Here is a 26,154-nt window from a genome sequence, read left to right on the forward strand (position 1 = left end):
CGCGTCTTGCTTGGGCCTCTCTCCTGGAGGCCCTCAGTCAGACCCAGTGTTGACATGTGGCAAGACGCTCCTCGGGGCACGTCTTGCTTGGGCCTCTCTCCTGGAGGTGCTCAGTCAGACCGAGTGCTGACATGTGGCAAGAGGCTCCTCTGGGCGCGTCTTGCTTGGGCTTCTCTCCTGGAGGCCCTCAGTCAGACCCATTGTTGACATGTGGCAAGACACTCCTCGGGGCGCGTCTTTCTTGGGCCTCTCTCCTGGAGGGGCTCAGTCAGACCCAGTGGTGACATGTGGCAAGACGCTCCTCGGGGCGCGTATTGCTTGGCTCTCTCTCCTGGATGCCCTCTGTCAGACCCAGTGTTGACATGTGTCAAGACGCTCCTCGGGGCGTGTCTTGCTTGGGCCTCTCTCCTGGAGGCGCTCAGTCAGACCCAGTGTTGACATGTGGCAAGACGCTCCTCGGGGCGTGTCTTGCTTGGGCCTCTCTCCTGGAGGCGCTCAGTCAGACCCAGTGTTGACATGTGGCAAGACGCTCCTCGCGGCGCTTCTTGCTTGGGCTTCTCTCCTGGAGGCCCTCAGTCAGACCCATTGTTGACATGTGGCAAGACGCTCCTCGGGGCACGTCTTGCTTGGGCCTCTCTCCTGGAGGCGCTCAGTCAGACCGAGTAGTGACATGTGACAAGACGCTCCTCGGGGCGCGTCTTGCTTGGGCCTCTCTCCTGGAGGTTCTCAGTCAGACCCAGTGTTGACATGTGGCAAGATGCTCCTCGGGGCGCGTCTTGCTGGGGCTTCTCTCAAGGAGGCACTCAGTCAGACCCAGTGTTGACATGTGTCAAGATGCTCCTCGGGGCGCGTCTTGCTTGGGCCTCTCTCCTGGAGGCGCTCAGTCAGACCCAGTGTTCACATGTGGCAAGACGCTCCTCGGGGCGCGTCTTGCTTGGGCCTCTCTCCTGGAGGCACTCCGTCAGTCCCAGTGTTGACATGTGGCAAGACGCTCCTCGGGGCGCGTCTTGCTTGGGCCTCTCTCCTGGAGGCACTCCGTCAGTCCCAGTGTTGACATGTGGCAAGACGCTCCTCCGGGCGCGTCTTGCTTGGGCCTCTCTCCTGGAGGCGCTCAGTCAGACCCAGTGTTCACATGTGGCAAGACGCTCCTCGGGGCGCGTCTTGCTTGGGCCTCTCTCCTGGAGGCACTCCGTCAGTCCCAGTGTTGACATGTGGCAAGACGCTCCTCGGGGCGCGTCTTGCTTGGGCCTCTCTCCTGGAGGCACTCCGTCAGTCCCAGTGTTGACATGTGTCAAGATGCTCCTCGGAGAGCGTCTTGCTTGAGCCTCTCTCCTGGAGGCGCTCAGTCAGACCGAGTGCTGACATGTGGCAAGACGCTCCTCCGGGCGCGTCTTGCTTGGGCCTCTCTCCTGGAGGCGCTCAGTCAGACCCAGTGTTCACATGTGGCAAGACGCTCCTCGGGGCGCGTCTTGCTTGGGCTTCTCTCCTGGAGGCCCTCAGTCAGACCCATTGTTGACATGTGGCAAGACGCTCCTCGGGGCGCGTCTTGCTTGGGCCTCTCCCCAGAAGGCCCTCAATCAGACCCAGTGTTGACACGTGGCAAGACGCTCCTCGGGGCGCTTCTTTCTTGGGCCTCTCTCCTGGAGGCGCTCAGTCAGACCCAGTGGTGACATGTGGCAAGACGCTCCTCGGGGCGCGTATTGCTTGGGCCTCTCTCCTGGATGCCCTCTGTCAGACCCTGTGTTGACATGTGGCAAGACTCTCCTCGGGGCGCGTCTTGCTTGGGCTTCTCTCATGGAGGCCCTCAGTCAGACCCAGTGTTGACATGTGTCAAGACGCTCCTCGGGCGTTTCTTGCTTGGGCCTCTCTCCTGGAGGCGCTCAGTCAGACCCAGTGTTGACATGTGACAAGACGCTCCTCGGGGCGCGTCTTGCTTTGGCCTCTCTCCTGGAGGTGCTCAGTCAGACCCAGAGGTGACATGTGGCAAGACGCTCCTCGGGGCGCGTCTTGCTTGGGCCTCTCTCCTGGAGAAGCTCAGTCAGACCCAGTGTTGACATGTGGCAAGACGCTCCTCGGGGCACGTCTTGCTTGGGCCTCTCTCCTGGAGGCGCTCAGTCAGACCCAGTGTTGACATGTGGCAAGACGCTCCTCGGGGCGCGTCTTGCTTGGGCCTCTCTCCTGGAGGCACTCAGTCAGACCCAGTGTCGACATGTGGCAAGACGCTCCTCGGGGCACGTCTTGCTTGGGCCTCTCTCCTGGAGGCGCTCAGTCAGACCCAGAGGAGACATGTGTCAAGATGCTCCTCGGGGCGCATCTTGCTTGGGCCTCTCTCCTGGAGGCGCTCAGTCAGACCGAGTGCTGACATGTGGCAAGACGCTCCTCGGGTCACTTCTTGCTTGGGCCTCTCTCCTGGAGGCGTTCAGTCAGACCCAGTGGTGACATGTGGCAAGACGCTCCTCGCGGCGCTTCTTGCTTGGGTTTCTCTCCTGGAGGCCCTCAGTCAGACCCAGTGTTTACATGTGGCAAGACTCTCCTCGGGGCGCCTCTTGCTTGGGCTTCTCTCATGGAGGCCCTCAGTCAGACCCAGTGTTGAGATGTGTCAAGACGCTCCTCGGGGCGTGTCTTTCTTGGGCCTCTCTCCTGGAGGCGCTCAGTCAGACCCAGTGTTGACATGTGGCAAGACGCTCCTCGCGGCGCTTCTTGCTTGGGTTTCTCTCCTGGAGGCCCTCAGTCAGACCCATTGTTGACATGTGGCAAGACGCTCCTCGGGGCACGTCTTGCTTGGGCCTCTCTCCTGGAGGCGCTCAGTCAGACCGAGTAGTGACATGTGACAAGACGCTCCTCGGGGCGCGTCTTGCTTGGGCCTCTCTCCTGGAGGTGCTCAGTCAGACCCAGTGTTGACATGTGGCAAGATGCTCCTCGGGGCGCGTCTTGCTGGGGCTTCTCTCATGGAGGCACTCAGTCAGACCCAGTGTTGACATGTGGCAAGACGCTCCTCGGGGCGAGTATTGCTTGGGCCTCTCTCCTGGATGCCCTCTGTCAGACCCAGTGTTTACATGTGGCAAGACTCTCCTCGGGGCGCCTCTTGCTTGGGCTTCTCTCATGGAGGCCCTCAGTCAGACCCAGTGTTGAGATGTGTCAAGACGCTCCTCGGGGCGTGTCTTTCTTGGGCCTCTCTCCTGGAGGCGCTCAGTCAGACCCAGTGTTGACATGTGGCAAGACGCTCCTCGCAGCGCTTCTTGCTTGGGTTTCTCTCCTGGAGGCCCTCAGTCAGACCCATTGTTGACATGTGGCAAGACGCTCCTCGGGGCACGTCTTGCTTGGGCCTCTCTCCTGGAGGCGCTCAGTCAGACCGAGTAGTGACATGTGACAAGACGCTCCTCGGGGCGCGTCTTGCTTGGGCCTCTCTCCTGGAGGTGCTCAGTCAGACCCAGTGTTGACATGTGGCAAGATGCTCCTCGGGGCGCGTCTTGCTGGGGCTTCTCTCATGGAGGCACTCAGTCAGACCCAGTGTTGACATGTGGCAAGACGCTCCTCGGGGCACGTCTTGCTTGGGCCTCTCTCCTGGAGGCGCTCAGTCAGACCCAGGGGAGACATGTGTCAAGATGCTCCTCGGGGCGCGTCTTGCTTGGGCCTCTCTCCTGGAGGCGCTCAGTCAGACCGAGTGCTGACATGTGGCAAGACGCTCCTCCGGGCGCGTCTTGCTTGGGCCTCTCTCCTGGAGGCGCTCAGTCAGACCCAGTGTTGACATGTGGCAAGACGCTCCTCGGGGCACGTCTTGCTTGGGCCTCTCTCCTGGAGGCGCTCAGTCAGACCGAGTGCTGACATGTGGCAAGACGCTCCTCGGGTCGCTTCTTGCTTGGGCCTCTCTCCTGGAGGCGCTCAGTCAGACCCAGTGGTGACATGTGGCAAGACGCTCCTCAGGGCACGTCTTGCTTGGGCCTCTCTCCTGGAGGCACTCAGTCAGACCCAGTGTTGACATGTGGCAAGACGCTCCTCGGGGCACGTCTTGCTTGGGCCTCTCTCCTGGAGGCGCTCAGTCAGACCGAGTGCTGACATGTGGCAAGACGCTCCTCGGGTCGCTTCTTGCTTGGGCCTCTCTCCTGGAGGCGCTCAGTCAGACCCAGTGGTGACATGTGGCAAGACGCTCCTCGGGGCGAGTATTGCTTGGGCCTCTCTCCTGGAGGCGCTCTGTCAGACCCAGTGTTGACATGTGGCAAGACTCTCCTCGGGGCGCTTCTTGCTTGGGTTTCTCTCCTGGAGGCCCTCAGTCAGACCCAGTGTTGACATGTGGCAAGACGCTCCTCGGGGCGCTTCTTGCTTGGGCTTCTCTCCTGGAGGCCCTCAGTAAGACCCATTGTTGACATGTGGAAAGAAGCTCCTCGGAGCGCGTCTTGCTAAATTCAAAGAAGAATGGTATGACAAACAGATTTTATATGTGACAGATTTGATGGATAAAAATGGCAATTTGTTACAATTTGAATGTTTTGTCGAAAAATTTAATTTTAAATGCTCTGTTAGAGAGTTTAATCAAATCAGTAGAGCTATTCCACTTCCCTTAAATTCATGATTAAAAATACCTTGCTTAATTCAAATGTGGTGATTAAACTTCCTGAGTTGAAAATTGGCAAATTTAAATAAGGTGAAAAAAAATGTAAAAACAAAGTACTTGGAAGTATGTTAAAAATAGTTATTCTATGATATTGACAAATCAAAGAAAATAAAAATCACAGGAAAGGAAACTACACCCATGCAGCTATCTTAAATGGCCAATTGCACCCAAGTTGAACGAAATTCAATTCAAAATAATACATAATATCAATCCAGCTGCTGAAACATTAAGAAAAAGATTTAATTTTGAAGTGAACCGGTGTGTCTTTTGTATGACAGAACGTGAAACTATTGAGCACCTTTTCTTCTCGTGTTCAGTAACAACTGGTTTTTGGGAGGATGTTTATCGATTATTAAATATTGAGAGAAATGATGTATGGCTTAACAAATCTAAAGTGTTGATCTACATGGATGCTCTGCCAAAAAAGATATCCAAAATGGTGAATATTATTTTCATCATGGGAAAATACCATATACATAAAACTAAATGGAAAAACAGCAAGCCTAACATTAACCATTTTAAAAATGAAATAAAACAATTTACAACATCTCTAAAAGTAGTATCAGAAAATAACCAATCTATAACTGAGTTGTACGAAACAATGTCTGAGTTTCTTGTTCTTTAAATTACAGTCCAATGAATCAAACATGTTTGAAATATAATGCTGAAATATCAACCTCTGAACATTTTTTGTTTGTTGATGATATTTTATTTTTATTTTATTATTATTTTGCATCATAATTTATTTTATGGTGTAGTGTCATGTGGTAATTGTTGCAAGTTCTAAATGTAATTTTCATGTTCCTCATCTGAGGTCATTTGGATTTGCTTTATTCTTCAGTACGTTGAATGTAGGTTACATTTTAAACTGAATGTATGTGAAAACGAAGATTGAAATAGTTACAAAAAAGTTGTTTAAAATGTACTGCAATAACCATTTTAAGCCGGCAGATGGCGTTATCTGCTGCGATTGCAATGACAATATTGAGAAAACTAACAGTTTATCTCTTTTTATTCCACAATCCACATTGGTAGCAGTTGTCATAAATTATTTCAGAAATTGAGAACTGCTCTGGCGCTCTCCATCTGCCTCTGGTAATCCCCTGCTTCCTGACTCCGTACCGGAGGCCGGTGACCCGCCGGTCCTCAACCCGGAAGTGTCTGTGGATCTTCCACTAGAGCTGTCACAGATTCGTCTGTGGGAGCAATAAAAATGATGGAAAAAATAAATGCATTAATGCTTCTGATTGCATTACACTGTATATGCCTGGAGTGACTGGGAAATGCATTTGCAAACCGCTTGAAATATTTCAAATATTTTCGGTGACAGCCTTGTTTGTTTTGATTTTGTTAATAAAGTAAAAAATAAAAACGTTGGCATGATGAGGCCGATGATGCAATAAGTGCTGCAATTACTGAGGTCACTACAGCCTATGGCAGCCGCAGGTACCGTGGCAGCAGTGGCAGGTGCCACTAAAAGTCGTGGCACCACTTCCAGGTGGTGCCACGACTTTTAGAGGCAGGGGACGTGGCTAGTGCCACTAAAAGCCGTGGCACCACCTGGAAGTGTCTTGGCAGCAGTGGCATGGGCCGTGGCAGCTGTGGCAGCAGCCATGGCAGCAGTGGCAGGTGCCACTAAAAGCCGTGGCACCACCCGGAAGAGTCAGAGCTGCCACTGCAAGTGCCACTCGTGCTGCCGCTGCCACAAATCGCTCCTATTACCTGACAATAAAAGAGATGTATTGAGTTTGCGTCCTCTCTGGTCCTGGAGAAAACATGTCACAACCCGCGGCTCTCCCATCCTTCTGATGCGGCTCTCTGTGCTTGTAAAATAATGAATGGATATTTAAATAAAATGTTTTATATTTTACTGAATTAATTTTATATCTGTAAGTCAATTCTATGTAAAGATTGTCTGCGTAAACCTGAACAGGTCCAACCCGGTCTTACTGTGAGACCGGGTTGACGGGTCACGCTTGTGCGTAATCATAGGCGCTTCCTGGGCTGAAGAGATTCTGGGATTCTCCTCCTGGATGTGTCGCACATTGGAGACAGGAACAAGCACTATTCAGCCAAAGTTTCATAATCAGGGAACATTTTCTAAGGGACAAGTCTCTCTGAGAGACAGGGTTTGGAAAACACTCGCTTCAGTGGGAGGAACCTTCCCGCATGCGCTCTGGTTCTGCGATGCGCTCCAAGCCCCTCTCCACAACTTCAGCTCGCTGTGCACATATGCGCTGAGCAGCTCAGATGTTCAGATGGGAATCTTTTCTTGGGTGATTTAGCTACATCTGCGATGTGTGTAACGAATAAATTGTCAGTTTGTCTGCATGCGTCGGGATAATTCTTTCTATTTTTTCTCTGTCAAAATAAACAGCCAAACACGGTAACTATCCGGTCAACACAAGCCCTGCTTTAGACTGTTTTGTTTGCTTGTGAAAATTGTTGGAAAGAGATCAAATTTAACTTGATTACCACCAGAGCCAGTGCGCCGTTATCTCCGTGGCGGTAAACGAGGGAAAAACAAATTGATCGGATCCTGCTCGTCTTTTAACACATTGGTCAGGATTGACGCACTTTGTTTTCATTTAGTTGGTTAAAAAAAGTCAGGCTCGGGTCGGGCCAGAGAATCCTGAAAACCTTTTCGGGCCGGGTCGGGCTGGGGCTCAGATTTTAGGTCCGTGCAGGGGTCTAGGCAGAGGTGTTCAGCAGAACATCCTGTGGGGCGTGTAGATGTTGGCTGGAGGAGGGAGAGGTAGAGAGCCGGGGGGAAGCGCAGGAGAGGGAGCATAGGTGGAGAGAAGCGGGGCGTCCTGGTGGATGGGGCACTGGGTTGAGATGAGAGGTGGGTTATGGAGGTTGGTGATATGGTCCGCGTGCTGAAAATCCAAATCCTGGAGTAGAGGTAAGTATCTAAAGAGGCCGACAGGAATCCTGAAGAAGGGTAAAAATCCAAATCAGATCCAGGCGAAGCAAGAAAGGTCAACATCCAAAAATACTAGAGCTAAACACTACGAATAACATTAATCCAAGAAATACTAGAGATAACTCGAGTGGCTGGCTACTACCATGCTGAGGCAATCTTCCGGCGTCGAATTGTGTCCTCCATCCACCTTAAATAGGAAAACACCCCACTGATCAGGAACAGCTGGGCCACTCCCTCTCCTGGCAAGAGACTCACAGATGGTTGAGAGGAAGAGAGTACTCACCCCAGCTCATGACAGTAAGGGTAAAAAGGTATCTGAGTAGAAGGCGTACTGAGGCCTAGTCCACACGTAGCCGGGTCTTTTTAAAACGAATATCCGCCCCTCCAAAAACTTGTATCCACACCACCTCGTTTTAAAAAAACTCTGTCCACACGTACCCGGATAAATACGTTGTTAAGGACATGCCAGACCTGTAGGCGGCAGTACTTCCCCCGTTCTTAACCTCGTCCTTCGTCTGTGGTCTTCCGCAAGCAGCAGTAATTCTGCTTGCAAAAACAAACAAGCAAAAAGCGCTTGGACGATTGATAAAGCGAGCGCAGCTCTGAGGGCATCCATGCTGTCGGCTAGTGTAAACACAGGTCGCACACGTGATGTCAGCATTTTTTTGTCACGGAAAGTGACGTTGCGGACCTTAAAACTCCGGTTTTGTCTGTCCACACGCAGACACCCAAAACGGAGAAAACGCAGATCTTCACTTTGGCCGGAGTTTTTAAAAAGATCCGTTTTCGTGTGAAAAAACTCCGTTTTCGTGTGGATGACAGGCCAAAACGTAGAAAAATATCTACGTTTTGGCAGATCCCCGGCTACGTGTGGACAGGGCCTGAGTATCATCTGATCTAATATTTTTAAAATGATGACATCAAACAGACAAACATTAAGAAGTTATGGGCAAATATTGGTATTTTAAAGACTAAAGGGGAAAAATGTAAAGGAATAAACAACATAATTACAAAATGACAAACTTTAGGCAAAACTTAGACACAAACTGAGGACAATAATTTCCTGGTATACAGGGATTATTTAGTTGTCTGAAAATGTAACACGTTTAAAAAAATACCGCGATAATACCGAAAACCGTGATAATTTTGGTCACAATAACCGTGAGGTTAAATTTTATAACAATAACCAGCACAAATCATCACTTTGGAAAAGTCACACCAGGTCATCTAGAAATCTGATGGAGGACATGCAAGTGAAACTGGAAAAATGTAAATATTGTGTAAAAGTCCATCTTTTTCAGTAATTCAACTTAGACTAAGAGACCAAGAGCGAGCCACCCCAATTATGTTGCCATGACATGTCGAGATGTGCAGCAAAACATGAAGTTACGCGTCACGCTGACGTCACTCAGAAGACTCAGAAGATTAAAAAGTAAGTAAATAAATAAATAAAATGAATAAATAATAAATTCAATCTAAATAAGCCCCACCCACCCACTATCTCTCCCCCATGCTTATTTCTCAGTGTGGTCTCAGGGAGCTGCTACAGAACTCCATTAGTCAGTCCATCACGGGGACACGGGGACAGTCTAAGATCTTCTAGTCGTGGGCTGGTGTAGAAACTCCCACACCCGTTTTTCACACAACAGGAGATGTTTTAGAGCACTGGTCCCAGGTGGATGAATAGAATAGAACAGTAATGTCAGTGGGGAAATTCATTTGCTAGAGCAGCACAAACACTTACAGAAAAGAAAAAGGGAAATTAATAAGATTAGAGGTAAACACACAAAGGCAGTAAGCTATTATAGTAACCTTCAACCACTAAAAACAACCAATAATAAAACTGGGTTTCCAGAACTATGCAGCAGGGACACAAACATACTACATCCGGTAATAAAATCATCTCTATGTTGTTTTTAACAGCAGCTGATTTATGTATCATGGTTTTAACTAGATTTTGGCTGTATGACTTTTTGTTTTATCTATTTTATTTTTGCATTTATGTCCTTAATTTAATCTATGGTGCCTTAAGATTTATTGTGAAGCACTGTCAGCTTTTTAAATCCTGTACAAATACATTTTAACACACGTGTCTCGTTCCATGCTGCACGTGCTTGCGTCTGACTGGGTGCCATTAATGAGCAGTGAAAATGCAGACAGCGCCTCGCTGACCAGTGCGAGCCAGGGAGAGGAAATGTCAGAGATGGTTTTTACAACAGCGTGATGAAGATGTTTGGTGCATGGGTGTATTTTCTGGTTTTATTACAGTTGTTTCATTTTCTTTCAGAACCATTAGAATAATGTCAATATTTTAGGTGCAGTACCAGCAAACAGGCACAGGAGGGCGACATTGGTCCAACAGACGGTTTACATTTACCTGAAACACCGTGGTTAAGACAACTGACTTCATCTGCCTGATTTCATGTTCCTGATATTTTCTAATGACAGTTTTTCTGTTTGGTCAGTCTTGTTTTCTCTACTTCCTGGATTCAGCGCCAGAAACCATTGTCCACCCCTTTTACGTAACGTGGAAGCAAGCCCTTGTTGCCATGGAGACCTGCCGTGTGCTACGTTAACTGCTGTTCTCCCTCTACTGTTTTTACTGCATGTGCGCAAAGTTCACGTATTTACTTTTACGTGCTTCATTGAGCTCGTATTTACAGGTAGGACTGACATTTCTAGTCTTTAGTGTTTAAAAGTGTTTCATTAGAACCTGCAGAAGCAGCTAAACGTTCTTTCTGTCCCAACTGGACCGGACCGGACCCTCTGGAGACAGAAACCCGACACACAAGACGGCCACAGCGTTCACGCATGCGCAGCAGTACAATTGTAATCGTCTGCACGCACAGAAGCGCAGGTGGCGTGATGACGTCACAAAGCCTTTATGACTGACGCTGGCAGCATGGACATATACATAAAGGTCTGCAGTCAGTGGTCAGTCAGTATCAGACTTGCTTTGAAGAAGGAGGTTGGACGGATTGTTGCTCTCAGAAAACTTGTTGGTTTTGTGTAAACAACATCTTTTAACAGCTTCCTTCAGAGAAATCTGGTGCATTTGGTGAATATTTATAGCTAAATTATTCACTGCTCGGAAATCCTAGAGTGCAAAATGGTCTTTGTTCTGTCAAACAGCCAACCAGCTTTCCAGTCAGGGCTAAGGTCCTCTGAGCTACAGTCGCTTCACAAACGACGCAGATATGAGCTTCTGGCTAGCTACAGAGGAACTAGCTTTGCAGAAACACAAAACCTGTGTCTGTCTGCATCAAAACCTGACAAGGCTCGTCAGATTCAGCCCTTTGAGGAACCAAGTGTCTTTTTCAAGACAGCCGCGTCTGTGGACACCAGTGGAGGTTTAACATCCATCTCCAGCAAAAACTCCTCTGTTTTACGGGCTAATCGACAAGACCAAAGATATAAAACGCTGGCAAGGTACCGAGGAATTTCCTTAGTGGAGAAAAGACAGACGTCCTCTGTCCAACTCCAGGATACTCCTCGCATTCAGCTGTTGGGGAAAAGAAAGCGTTTGAGTGACGGAGGTCACGAGAACTCTGACTTCCCCAGCGCTGCTAAAAGGCTGCGGCTGTCAGAAGGCACACCTCAGCAGAAACGTCCCACTATGATCCGCCTCAAAGGTCGTAGGAAAGGGACGGATTCAGGACCCAAAAGTGTCTCCGAACCCCCAAAAACTGCATCTACCATCAAGTCTGAGCAGCCTCGAACTCCAGTAATCTGGATTATTGGATCCAGTTACATCAGACGGGGTGAAGAGGCGGCTCAGCGGCAGTTTGGGACAAACTTTGGACTCAGAGCTAAGGTCCAATGGTTTGGCAAAGGAGGCATGCGCTGGGGCGGTGTCCTTCCCAGGTTTTACTCCGAGGCTCCCACACACGGTCCTCCAGATATTCTGGTCGTCCACGCCGGAGGAAACGATCTGGGTCTCGTTTCCCCGGTGGAACTGGCTTCTCAGATCCAAAAGGATTTGTCCCACCTCCATAAGGACTTTCCGGAAATGAGAATAGCCTTTTCCGCCATCAACGAACGGCAGTCGTGGCGATACGGGCGACCAGGAAGAATTAACAGCAACAGAAAACAGGTTAATTCTTTACTGAGGACGGCCGTTAGGAGCTTTGGGGGCCTGGTCATCGAGCATCCTGAGCTCAGGTTCTTCAACAACACCCTTTTTCTCCCAGACAGAGTGCATTTCAGTAAGAGAGGAAACAGCTTGTTTCTGGGCAGCATTCACTCTGTTCTGGAGAAGATTCTGGCTCAGAGGTGTAACACCTAAATCTGTTACGCATTAAAAAGATAACAGCTGACAGAAAAGGGCAAATGGACGAGCTTCTCGTCCAGCACCAAAAAAAAAAAAAAAAAAAAAAAATCCAACTAACTCTGCCAGAGTTTCCCTTTTGGGTCACTTCTGCCGGTCCCAAGCCCGGATTAAAGAGGAGGGGTTGGATTATAACACAGAACTAAATCCACAGTAGAGGGATTTTACTCTTAAGAAATAAAATGAAGGCAGGTTATGACATATACAAATATATTTAGTAAACATTTATAGTTTCTAATCAAACACGTCAAATATAAAACTATTTATTATACAATACAGTACAAACTAGGAATGGGACGATCTACCTAAACTCACGATATGATGCACCTCGATATGTCTGAGGCACGAAACGATACGTCACGATACGATATCAGATAAGAAAAAAAAGGAAGAAAATATTACTGTATAATAACAACTTGTTTATTTTTTTTCCAGTTGCACACAGGGAAACACAAGGCCTAACAGGCCAAACACAAACAGGAACACCCTTAGTGCTGCTATAGGCCTTGGTTATCTTATCTCAGGACTGGTTCTTCTTCAAAAAAACTAACATATCAGCATGTTCTGGTGTAATCAGTGATCTCTGAGCAGACACAATGTCTCCTGCTGTGGAAAAGACGCTCACTGGGCACTGATGTAGCAGGAATGCAAAGGTAGGCTTTGGCAAGGGAGGCAAGTATGGGGTAAGCATAAGCATTAACTTTCCACCACTCAAGTGGACTTCTGTTGAGTGGGATGGGAATCCCACTCCTGTAGGAGAGTATCTCCATTTCAATCCCTCTGCTGGTCTGCACTGTCTCAACAGTAGTGTAGGAGCTCCCAAGGAGATCTTCCAACGCTGTCTTCTTTGGTGGGGGAGGCTGTGTTGCATCCTGCATCTGCCTTTCTCCTTCTACTGGCTCTTCCTGGCTCTGCTCTGCTCCCTGTGCTGCCTCAACCATGACCCTGGCCTGCTCTGCTGCTGCCTCTGATGTTGAAGCACTGGCCCTAGTGGTTCTTTCATCAGTGTAACTGGTCTGAAAATAAATAAAATAGAAAAACTAGTTAAACATTTCTGTCCTTCACTCTCATTCACTCTCTCTCTGATGGACTAATAAAAAAACATGAGAACTAAGTTTTCAGACTCTGGCCTGCACATACATACAGTTACACACATGCAGCAGGAAACCTCTTTTTCCCCAATAAAAGTTAGCCTACCTGGTTGCGCTGCTCATGAAGTGCTGAAGCTTTTTCACATATTCGGGCATAGATGGACTCACGTTGTTCATCATTCAGATGGGACAGGCTTCTGAATCGTGGGTCAAGCGCTGTGCACTCCTGCAGCACATCATTACAGTCCCCGGTGCATCGGTCCGAGATGTCGAGTAAGATTTCATGTTGGCGATGGTCTGTGTGTCATTTTCGTTTGGTGACATGCTTTGCTCGATCATGTACTTCAGTGGCATTATCAGTGAAACAGTGGGCTCTTTTTCATCACAGACAACAGTTGCTGCTGTCTTCAGTGGCTTAAGCAGTTTCACTATGTCTTCTACATCTGATATATCAGTGTGATCCAGAGTGTCGATTTCTCTCGCATTCCTTCGGATTTCTGGGCAGCTCAACGCTGCTGAGACAGCTGCTTGCTGCTCCAGGTAGCGCGCCAGCATTTCCTACGTGCTGTTCCACCTGGTCTGGACATCGGTGATGAGTTTATGCCGAGGCAGTTCTAACTGGGTTTGCTTGTTGGTCAGGACTGCGGTGGCCGTGGTGCTCTTGTGAAAAAATGTAGTTATTCTTCGCACACGACCAAGAAGGCGCGCAACGCGGGATACAGCCAAGCCTCTCTTACTGGCCAGATTCACAACATGCGCCAAGCACTTGATGTGAGGGTGGAGACCGCTCTCTCTCACAGCAATGTCCATGTTGCTCGCGTTGTCTGTGACACAAGCAATGGTTGTGTGTGGCCTTGTTAGCTCCCACTCACTCAGTGAATTTCTCAACACTTGAGCTATGTTAACACCAGTATGACTTTCACTTAGCTCACGAGTTTGCAACACAAAGCTTTTACTCTCCCATTTTTCGATGATGACTTGTGCCGTAATGGTGACATAACTCTGTGTTGCACGCGAGGTCCAGCTGTCGGTGGTCAGAGCGACGCGGTCGGCATTTTTTAGACACTCTTTCACGCTTTGTTTCGTTTCATTGTAAATTTCCGGGATTACCTTCTCTGAAAAATGTCCCCGGCATGGCATCTTAAACTTGGGCTCCAGCACCTTGAACATTTGGATGAATTTTCTGTTCGCTTCTATGTTAAATGGAGCCATGTAGTCCGCTATGAACTCACCAATGAGCCGGGTTATCTGTTTTGCACGTGGACTTGACGGAGGTAGAGTTGGTGTCAGTGCTTGTTTCATGGTCAGCTGTCCTTTCGGTAGGCTTGTTTTCGCCAAGGCCGTCTTCACATTTTTATGGTAACGTTGAAGGTGGTGGTTCATGTTTGTTGTGTTGGAGGTGGTGTACGGAATGACAGCATAGCATAGCTTACACACAGTCTTGGTCTTTTCCGTTACTCTGTTGCCGTTATTGTCTTTTTTAACCGGAAAGCCAAAATACTGCCAGACAGATGACCTGTATCCAGGAGGAGCATCCTCAGTTTTGACCTCATTTGACTCCATTGTTCTGCTCTTTCGGGGCAAGGCAGTTGGTGGCACCAACTTGGTGCTAATGCTAATATTTGTTCGCTCGCTGTAGCCTGCAGTGTTGTTGTTACAACATGCGCTGTGACTTAACGTCACGACGCACTGCACCGTTCCCCGGATGTTTTTTATTTATTTATTTTATTTTGTTTAGTTTTACCCTGCTTTATCAGCAGAGATGGTGCTATCAGCCTGTCACCATAGACTGTAGGCCTGCCCTACTACTACACAAATCATGCAGCAGTGCCGCCTAGCCTAATTTCGTGGTCCATATTTTTTTACCTCGATGCATTTCGTCATGTTTTGTATCGCGATATTTTGTCACATCCCTAGTACAAACCCAGTTGCATCAGGGCAGCCAACTCTCACCAGAAATGAGCTCGACTAACTGCCGGCAATGCGGACCGAGCTCTGACACCAGTCGTACAGGGTCCTAACAGCCCGTATCAGAGGGCCTGGTACCCCATAATCCTGAAGTACCCCCCAGAGGGTAAGGGCTGTTAGGACCCTGTACCCTACCCTGTACCCTACAGGTCCAGTCAAGAAAAGGAGTGTTGCAGGTTTTGATTTCTGATCCCATGGAAATCTGTGTAGAGCTGCGTGAGTAAAAACAAAACATTTACCCACTACTAGACACCACCATGGCCGTATCTACCATTGAGGACATTGAGGTCTGGACCTCGGTATTTTTTCTACAGAATATTTAAAAAATAATCTCTAACTGTGCATTTACAGCATTTACTTTTTAGAAAACATACTTGTCTGATTTTTGTTGAATTTTTAAATCATTGAAATGTTTGTAGCTCCTACACTGTAAAAGTTGTTGTCACAAAATCATGCCTGCTGGTCAACAGTAACCGGCTCTACATACTCCAACAAGCACGTTTGTGAAAAAAATACATCTCTGATTTTTCATTTATTTTACTGTAAACTGTAGTGACACACAAATGGCCCCTGCTGATAACCAATTTCCTAGTACTCTTTATCAATACTTTCAAAATGTAACAGTCAAAGTTTTTATTTTTGGATCATTAACACTTGGTCATTTGCATATGAACGTTTTTACGAGGTTAAATAATTTGATCAAAACAATGCACCTGCTCATCTCTGCTTCTCCAAAAACAAATCACAAATCAAATATGTCAACTGAAAAGGCACCATACACTAAAATGTACTACACACACACACACACACACACACACACACACACACACACACACACACACACACACACACACAAATAGTTGACTGAACAATGAAAAAGATTTAAAATACAAACTCAACTCTCCCAAAATAGTAATACGTTGCTTATGAATCAAAAGTGAAAACTGTTTTCCATAATGTGCATCATCAATCAATCTTTATTTGTACAGCACCTTCCACTGCCTTTGCAGGAGCCCAAGGCGCTGAACATAAAATACAGTAAAAACACAGATAGAATAAAAAAGAGATAAAAACAACATACAGACATAAAATCACCATACAAAATGTAAACAGGGAGCATAAAAGCATACAAGTCACATAAAAGCTAAACGATAAAAATGAGTTTTCGAACGACTCTTAAAAACATGCAGCGACGGTGACAGTTTAATATCAAGTGGAAGCTCATTCCAGAGAGAAGGAGCCAAAACCGAGAAAGCCCGGTCACCTCTAGACCTGTACCTAGTTTGTGGGACAGTCAGTATATCCATCATCATGCTTATGTAAACAGATGATGTAGACAGAGTAAAGTAATAGTCTCAATTTCATGCCATAACTGTTAATCTTTACTACAAATGATCAGTTAAAATTTACATCATTGGTATTATCAGTACACGTGTTTAGATTTTCTCATGTCACATACCGATGGAATGGAGCTTTTTTTACATAGGTACTACCAAATAAATGAGTAGAGGGGCAAACAGTAAACGGCTTCTATTTCCATTAAACCATATATAGCAGTGTTTCCCAACCCTGGGTACCTGGCACCCTAATGGGTTCTCCACAAGATTGCAGGGGGTCCACACACTTGTGTCTGTGATGAAGTTGTGAGGTTCTAAAGATGATATTTTTCAAAATTAAATTTATAAACTGCTCAGGACACAAACAATTGTACAATTAACACTGTGTATTAGAGTTACAACCCTTATGGATATATAAAATGTAGAATCATTCACTTTTGATGTGCGTGGGTGCGTAGGGATTGTGGTTGTAAGGTGCTTGGCTCATGTTGGACACAAACAAGAGGGTGCTTGTGGGAAAAAGTTGTGAACCGCTGGTCACTCATCCAGTCACTCACACATAAAAGCAGGGGTAGGGAACCCTGGTCCTGGAGAGCCACTATCTAGCTCATTTTAGAGGTTTCCTTGCTTCAACACATTTGATTCACATGTTCAGCATCTCATGAGGCTCTACAGAGGCATGTTAATCACCTGCCGATTATCATCAGGTGTGTTAGTGCTGTGTAGCCTCTAAACATGCTGGGTAGCAGCTCTCCAGGACTAGGGTTTCTTACACCTCCATTAAATGCACAATAATTAACTTTTTGATTTTTTCAACATCATTTTCACTATCCCTTAAAAACAAAAAGAACACTTCCAAGCATCATATAAGGCCACAACAAAGTTTGAGTAACGTGCATGTCTGTTATCATGGATTCATAGGACTTCAGGGCTTGTTTTTGCTGCCATTCAACAGATGTTTAGCTGTGGTCACAACACAGCTTTTCTTTCAGTGTCTTCCTTCTGTGTTGGTCACACGGTTATTTTTCAAAAAAATGATGTTAGACAATAGTAACGTCCGGGGCGCCGTAAAGCGGTGAAAGATTAGGAAGATTCTAAGGGCCCACAGCTGTCAGGTGTCAGAACCCAAGTCCCCAAACCAGCCTCTCCCAGCTAGGCGGCCTCCACCATGGACCACAACTCCCAGCATGCCCCTCGCGGGGATTCCCCCCACGTCGCACCTACGTCACGAACCGCGACTATATACGGAAGTCGCCTCCCCAGCTCACCACTCAGTCATCGTTTCTTCGGATCTATGATCAGAGATTCCAAGCAACCGATCCATCGTACGAACTCTCAGCTCACAGTAAGTGTTCTTACTTACTTCGGGAAAACCCAGCATTTCCGTGTCACTTCATTGACGCTCGAACGCTCGGGGATTCCTAGATTAAACCGAGAGCCGGCGTTTCACCAACGCTATCACTTCCGCGTCTGTGAGACAACGCTCTCTACAAGCTCAACTCCCGTATCCAGCTGACCAGTCTGACAGGATGACTAAGTCCGTTAACCCAGCGGAGTTTGAGCAAATGAAGAAGGAGATAGTTCAGCTCCACGCCTTGGTCGATCGGCTCAACACCAAGGTGAACTCCCTGACCGACCTCACCCTTCAGTTGACCACATCCCTCAATGCTCTCCGGCAGCAAGCCCTCGCTCCACCTAAGGAGGAGCCGCAGTTCAGCCTACCGGAGAGGTGGAATGGAGAGGTTGGGAGCCCAGATGGTCTGCTCGCCTCCCTCGATATGCAATTCGAGTGCCAACCGGGACGCTTCCCCACTGCCCGCTCTCGGGTTGCGCACCTCACCTCCCTGCTTTCTGGACGCGCTCAGGAGTGGGCCGCTGCTCTTTATAATTCTAAATCCCCTACCTGCAATGACTATGCTGCTTTTGTGGCCACCCTCAGGAAGACCTTCGTTCCACCCAGTAGGGAAGTGGGGGCTGAAGCACGTCTCTTAAAGCTCCGCCAACGTGAACGCTCTGTGTGCGCCTATGCGTCAGAGTTTTGCACCATCGCGGCCAAACTACAGTGGGATGACTCTGCCCTTCGAGCTGTTTTTTTGGAGGGGTTGGCGCCCTACATCCGAGACGAGATGGCAGGAAGAGAACTACCCCAGACCCTGGATGAGGTTGCCGACCTGGCGTTGCTCATCGACCAGCAGGTTCTGGTTCGACCCAGATCATCCACTCGCCCACTCAGAGCGCCCGGACCTCTTCCTTGTTCACCAATGCCAGCTTCCAGACCCACTTCTACTGAGGAGCCTAGGCAGCTAGGCCACCTTTCCCCGGAGGAGAGACAGCGACGGTGGCGCGAGGGTCTCTGTGCCTATTGTGGCTCTCCCGACCACCGGTGCCTGGACTGCCAATTACGGCCGGGAAACGGAGGAACCCACTGAGTATCGGGGTAGCTCAGCCTGGGTCACCCTCTGCCTCTACCTCTTCCCACTGACTCCTCCTTCCTGTCACCCTCCTACACGATGAGACCTCACATCACGTGCATGCTCTGGTGGACTCAGGGGCCGCCGACAACTTCATGGATGTGGATCTGGCTAAACGCCTACGGATCCCCCTGACTCCCCTGGAATGAGTTGTTTTGGTGACCTCGGTGAACGGCAGACCTCTCCAGCCCTATCCTGTCCAAGAACGAACCCAGTCACTCCAGATGGTCCTCCAAGGCCACTTGGAAACCCTCCACTTTCTCATCATCTCTGCTCCCTCCTCTCCTCTAATCTTGGGGTTCCCCTGGCTCCGTCTCCACGACCTCCAGATTTCCTGGTCCCAGAACTGCCTTTTAGGCTGGGGGACCCAGTGCCAGGCCCACCTCTCTCCTCCTCCGTCCATGGCAGACCGCCCGGCTGGTGGTCTTGGTCCTCTACCGCCCAATCCGCCACTACCCTATCGAGACCTGGCTGCAGTCTTCGATAAGCGATGCGCCACCACACTGCCGCCTCACTGCCCATATGACATGGAGATCAGGCTACAACCAGGTACCAGTCCTCCCCGTGGGCGCCTTTTCTCTCTCTCTCCCTCCGAAACCAGAGCTATGAAGGAGTATATCAACCAGGCCCTCCAGCAGGGTTTCACTCCTCTTCCCTGGGTGCTGCAGGCTTCTTCTTTGTGAAGAAAAAGGAAGGTGACCTTCGTCCCTGTATAGACTACCGGGGTCTAAACAAAATCACTATCGGGGCCGCCATCCCCTGCCACTCCTCACGACTGCTCTGGACTCCATCTCCTAGGCGTGGATGTTCACAAAATTGGACCTCCGGAGCGCCTACAATCTGGTCCGCATCAAAGCTGGGGATGAGTGGAAGACCACATTCATCACCCCCACCGGTCATTGGGAGTACCAGGGAATGCCCTTCGGGTTGTGCAATAGCCCCGCCGTATTCCAACGCCTCATTAACGATGTTCTCCGCTACATGCTGGGCCGGTGGGTGTTTGCCTACCTGGATGACATCTTGATTTACTCCAAGTCCAAGGCCGAACACCTCCACCATGTTCGTGCCGTCCTGACCCGGCTTCTGAGCAACAACCTATACTGCAAGCCCGAGAAATGCTCTTTCCACCAGCGGGCTATCTCATTCCTGGGCTTCAGGATCTCGGATCAGGTCATAACCATGGACCCTCAGAAGGTCCAGGCGGTCGCTGACTGGCCCCTTCCTACGAGCCTAAAACAGCTATAGAGTTTTCTGTGCTTCTGCAATTTTTACCACCGTTTTATTAAGAACTTCAGCACCATTGTGGCACCGCTCACCTTCCTCACCCGACCAAGCCCTCCCGGCCAACCGTTCCGTCTGACACCAGACGTCATTCGGGCTTCCGCCACCTGGTCACCCGGTTCACGTCGGCCCCTATCCTCCGCCATCCAGAGACTACAGAGCCCTTCGTGGTCGAAGTCGATGCCTCGGACGTCGTGCCGGTGCCATCCCGATGACAGACTCCATCCCTGCACCTACTTCTCTAGGAAGTTTTCCGCCACCCAGCAGAAGTGTAGCGTGGGTGATCGCGAACTGCTGGCCATAAAATGGGTGCTGGAGGAGTGGAGACAATGGCTTCTAGGCACCACCCAGCCTTTCACTATCTGGACGGTCCACCAGAACCTGACTCACATCCGATCAGTCAAGCAGCTCAATCCTCGCCAGGCCCGCTGGGCCGTCTTCTTCGAGCCCTATGAGTTCCATCTTGCCTACCGCCCTGGGACTAGGAACCAGAAGGCTGATGCCCTCTCCCGCCAGTTCACACACTCCACGCCCACGTCCGAGCCCGCACCAATTCTCCCAGAGCACCGTTTCCTGGTCCACCTAAGGTGGCCGTTGGAGGAGGCTATCTAGAACGCCCTCCGGGAAGACCCCGCACCTCCAGAGACCCCCGCGGGTCATCTCTATGTCCCTACATCATGTCGCAGCGAGGCGCTCTCCTGGACCCACTCGTCACGCGTGTCTGGCCACACGGGGTTCTCTCGAACTCTGAGGTTCCTCCAACGAGCACTCTGGTGGCCTTGCATGGCAAGAGATGTTAAGGAATACACTAGCGCCTGTGACATCTGCGCCTGCTCCAAAACACCCAGCCAGGCCCCTGTTGGTGTCCTCAGACCTCTTCCGGTGCCCAGCCGTCCGTGCTCCCAGGTGGGTCTGGATTTCGTGACAGGACTCCCCCCCCCCCCGGTCAACAACCTCAACACGGTCCTCACAGTCACTGACCGGTTTTCTAAGGCGGTCCACTTCATCGCCCTTCCGGGTCTCCCTTCGGCCTGACGCATGGCGGAAATATTCCTGGAGAACGTGGTGCGCCTGCACGGCTTCCCTGTTGATGTGGTCTCTGACCGGGGTCCCCAGTTTACGGCCCGATTCTGGAAAGCCTGTTGCCACCTAATGGGTGCATCGGTCAGCCTATCCTCAGGCTATCACCCGCAGACCAATGGTCAGACGGAGCGGGCTAACCAACAGCTAGATCGGTACCTCCGGTGCTTTGTCTCGGCCCAACCCTCGCAATGGCCTAAATACCTCCTCTGGGCAGAGCTGTCCCACAACCTTCACACCTCTTCAACCACTCATATGTCTCCTTTCGAGGTCTGCTATGGCTACCAACCCCCGGTCTTCGCCCACCAGCAGACAGAAGTTGCTGTACCTGCCGCGCAATCCCTAGTGAGGCGCTGCAAGAATGCCTGGATCAAAGCATGAGCTTCCATTACCCGAGCCAACGGCCGTTGCGCTCGCCAACAACTCAGCCGACATCGTCCTCGTCCCTCCTATGTCCCTGGGGATAAGGTCTGGGAGTCCACCGCAGAACTCCGCTTCCATGCAGGGTCCAAAAAGCTCGCTCCCTGGTTCCTCGGGCCTTACACAATACAGAAGGTCATCAACCCAGTCTCGTACCGGCTGCGGTTACCGGCGACTTTCTGCATTCATCCCACCTTCCACATCTCCCGACTCAAGCCCTATGTGGAATCCTCCCTGCTTCCGCCTCCGGCTCCTGCGCCTCCGCCTGCCCGCTTCCTCGACGGTGAGTCAATCTACACCATCCGGCGCATCCTGGACGCCCGTCGCAGGGGTCGGGGATGGCAGTACCTCGTGGACTGGGTGGACTACGGCCCTGAGGAATGCTCCTGGGAACCGGCCCGCTCCATCCTGGACCCTGCCCTGATCTCTAACTTCTGGAACCGCCGGGGCGGCCCTGGGACTTCAGAAGCCGTCCCTGACAGGGGGGGGGGGGGGGTTGTCCTGTCAGAACCCAAGTCCCCAAACCAGCCTCTCCCAGCTAGCCGGCCTCCACCATGGACCACAACTCCCAGTATACCCCTTGCGGTGATTCCCTCCACGTCGCACCTACGTCACGGACCGCGACTATATACAGAAGTCGCCTCCCCAGCTCACCTCTCACTCATCGTTTCTTCGGATGTATGATCAGAGTTTCCAAGCAACCGATCCATCGTACGAACTCTCAGCTCACAGTAAGTGTTCTTACTTACTTCGGGAAAACCCAGCATTTCCTTGTCACTTCATTGACGCTCGAACGCTCGGGGATTCCTAGATTAAACCGAGAGCCGGCGTTTCACCGACGCTATCACTTATGCGTCTGTGAGGCAAGGCTCTCTACAAGCTCAACTCCCGTATCCAGCCGACCAGTTTGACATCAGGGGCCCAAAAAAGTTTCAAAGTTGAATAAAAAATAAATAAAGTTTAAAAATCACAAGTACTTTACTTTGCAGTATTTTTGCTCATTTAAGACATTAAACAATCTTTTAATCTTAATGAAATGTATATTTATTCAGAGGTCCCTACTTTATTTTGACTAATTAATTTCACGCAGCCGTCAGACAGCAGAGGCATCAGTAAAAATATGTCTGAGTCACGGAAAAGGAAAGAAAGAAAGGAGAAAGAGGACAGGCAGAAGAGAGGGCGTCAGTATGTCACACAGTTTTTTCAGAGAAAGGTGGGTTTAGTTAGTGAGTGGTTAAATTCAACCTGTTTGTTAGCTTTGATATCCATAGTGAGAGGAACGTTGGTTACGTATTGTAACCCCAGATTCTATGAGTCTAGTCACAACCCTTAAGCTAGCTGCTATTGGAAGGATGATCTCAGCATCAGCCAATCATGAAGAGCTTAAATGTACGCCCACCAATGGAGGGCACCCCTTGTGGGTATATAAGTGGAGCGACTCCACTGTTCGCCTCCGATGGCTCTTGGTCCTAACAGAACCAGTGGGGCCATTGGCTTAAGGGCTGCGACTAGACTCATAGAATCTGGGGTTACAATACGTAACCAACGTTCTATTTTGTCTAGTCTTAGCCCTTAAGCTAACTGCTATTGGAATAATGCACAGCTGGATGGGTTTACGCCACACTGGTCAACCAAATGAACACACCCAACATGTCTCCTTTTAGCGAGGGCCGCTCATTCTCAGCCCAGGGCTTAAAAGGCTGAGGCAGCCAGAGAGAAGAGTGGGGCCCCCACTAAAATTATCATCCACAAAAGGATGAATTTCATTGAAGTAGGGCTGATGTGGTGCCATAATGCTTTCACTCAGCCTGCTGAGGTCCAAGCACTGAACAAGTGAAGGAACCTGAAGACACATCTCGTGAATAACGTGTAAAGGGACATGGGGAAGCCCATGAAGCAGCCTGAAAAATGTCTTCCATCGACACACCACTGTGGAGCACCATAGAAGAGGAAATCCCTCTGGTTGAGTGAGCCCGGAGTGTCTCAGGAGGATCCCGCCCTGATGATGTGTAAGCGAGTGAAATGGCGTCACACAGCCAGTGTGAAAGATGCTGGGTCGACAGCGCTTGTCCAAGGGAAGAGTCTCTGTAGTGCACAAACAGGCTTTGTGAGCGGCAAATCCCTGAAGTGTGTGACACATATCGTGCGAGCGCGCGCACCGGGCACAGAAGGTGGGAAGCCGCCTCCTCATCAGAATTATGGGGAGGAGGAAAAAGTCCAGCCAATGAAAATGACCTGGATTTGAAGGAAGTATAAATGTTTTTGGGCACAAAGGCTGGGTTGGGGAATAGAACAGCAGCTCCGCCATCTTCCCGGATCCTGAGGCATGCGGGAGCCACTGAGAGGGCGGTTAGGTCGCTCCCTCTCTTGACTGATGCTAGCGCCAGCAGCAAGGCAGTTTTGAGTGACAGGAACTTGAGTGAGAACTGGTCCAAGGGTTCAAATGAGGCTTCAGATAAGCCGCGCAGAACCACCGTTAGGTCCCACTGAGGAAATAGCGGGTGGGACACAGGTCTGTTCCTTCTGACACCTTTTAGAAAATGTTTTGTGAGGGGATGATTGAAAACAGATCTATCTCCAAAACCTTGGTGACAGGATGAGATAGCTGCAGCATATGATTTAATAGTGTTGAATGCGAGGCCCCTGTCCACCAGTATCTGCAGAAATGATAGGACATCCGCCAGCTGGCAGGAAAGCGCTTGAACATTCCGCTCTGTGCACCATTTTTGGAAAGCTGCCCATTTAGCAGCATAGGATGTGACGGTAGAAGGCGCCCGCGCACTCTGAATTGTGGCGACCACATCATGCGGCAACCCAGAAGCCTCTAAGCGTGACCGCTCAGCGGCCAGACCCACAGCCGTTGGCCTATTTCTGGAGGATGTTTGATTATCCCATCCGCCTGGAGAAGGGTGTCCGCCCTCCATGGGGGCCTCCACGGGGAGCCGGACACTAGCGCTTGCAGGTCCGGAAACCATGACGCGGACAAGCGTCTGGGAGCTACCAGAATTACCGAGAGCTGTTCCGACCGAACTCGGTCCAGGAGACGGGGAATCAGTGGGACCGGAGGAAACGCATACAGGAGCGTCTGAGGCCAGGGCTGGCGTGAGAAGGCGTCCGATCTAAGCAGGGGCTGGTCCCTGGGACTCAGGGAAAACTACAGGCGACACTGAGCGTTTTCGCGAGCCGCGAACAGATCCACAGAGGGTTCCCCGAACTTGATCCAAATCTGTGATATCAGTGCGGGATTAAGACGCCAGTCGGAGTCGCGGGGTCCCCCTCTCGACAGGATATCTCCTGCCACATTCAGGACCCCTGGAATGTAGGTGGCTTTGATGGACAACAGGTGGACATGTGTCCAACACAGTAAATCTGTGGCTACGAGCAATAGTGGGAGGGATCGAATTCCCCCTTGGAGATTTATGTAGGCTGCCGCCACCCGGTTGTCTGTGTGAACTTCGACATGACGGCCCTCGAGAAGGGCAGCGAAGTGTCTGATCACATTTCTCACTGTCATAAGCTCCAACACATTTATGTGTTCGTGCATGTGGGAGGGCCAGCGATCTGCCACCATATGGGACAAGCACGTGCCCCCCCCCCCCCATCCCAACAGTGACGCATCCGTAAAAACAGATACGTGTGACGTAGGACGTCCGATGGGGACCCCGTGTGAGAGGATGCAGGGATTCCCTCAGTGAGCGAGGTCTCTGCCCACTGAAGGGGGAACCCTCATACGTCTCTTCTGACGTATCGGGTGTACCCGGAGGCAGATGAACCAACGCTGTAGGTGTCTCGTGTGCAGTAAACCTAATGGCACCACAGCATGGGCTGCAGCCATCATGCCCAGAAGTTTCATGACTAACAGGGCTCTCCCGATCTTGCGGGGTTGCAAGCGGGAGATCACCGTGGTGAGATCTGCTGCTCTTGCCGGAGACAAACGTGCTCTCATTAGGGAGGCGTTCAGCTCCACCCCAAGAAACACAATTGACTGGGATGGAAGGATGGAGCTATTTTCCCAGTTTATGGAAAACCCCAGGGTTGACAGATGCTCTGTTAACTTCCTGGTTTGCTCTGACACCTCGTCCTTGGACCGGGCGCATAAGAGCAGATCGTCTAGGTAAAATAAAACCCTCATTCCCGCCGTGCGCAATGGCTGCAGAGCGGTCTCCAGACATTTGGAGAAGGTGCGCGGGGCTAGTGAGTAGCCGAAAGGGAGACGATTGAACTGGTATTGAACTCCCTTGAATGAAAAGCGCAGGAACTTCCGGTGTTTGGGAATTACTGGGGTGTGAATGTATGCATCTTTCAGGTCTATTGACGTGAACCAGTCCCTGGAGCGCACGTATTCTAGAACTTGCCTCATTGTTAACATACGGAAATGCATCACTGCTATGGAGCAGTTGAACAGGGAAAGGTCGATGTTACGATCCCTGAGTTCCCCAGCGCCCGGCTTCTACTCCGCTCTGTTGCAGCACCATGGTCAGCACCCTGGAGAGCGCCCAGCCACACTCACGCAGCTGATGCGCATCAGGAAATCCCCGGCTGGAGCAGCTAAAATCAGCGCTGCACTGAAGGACTGAAGGAGAGAACAGAGAGAGGACTGAGAGAGAGAGACAGATTGAGACAGGGAGAGATTGAGACACG

The sequence above is a fragment of the Nothobranchius furzeri genome, unplaced genomic scaffold, assembly GCF_043380555.1.
Source record: "Nothobranchius furzeri strain GRZ-AD unplaced genomic scaffold, NfurGRZ-RIMD1 Scf049, whole genome shotgun sequence".
Lineage (NCBI taxonomy): Eukaryota > Metazoa > Chordata > Actinopteri > Cyprinodontiformes > Nothobranchiidae > Nothobranchius > Nothobranchius furzeri.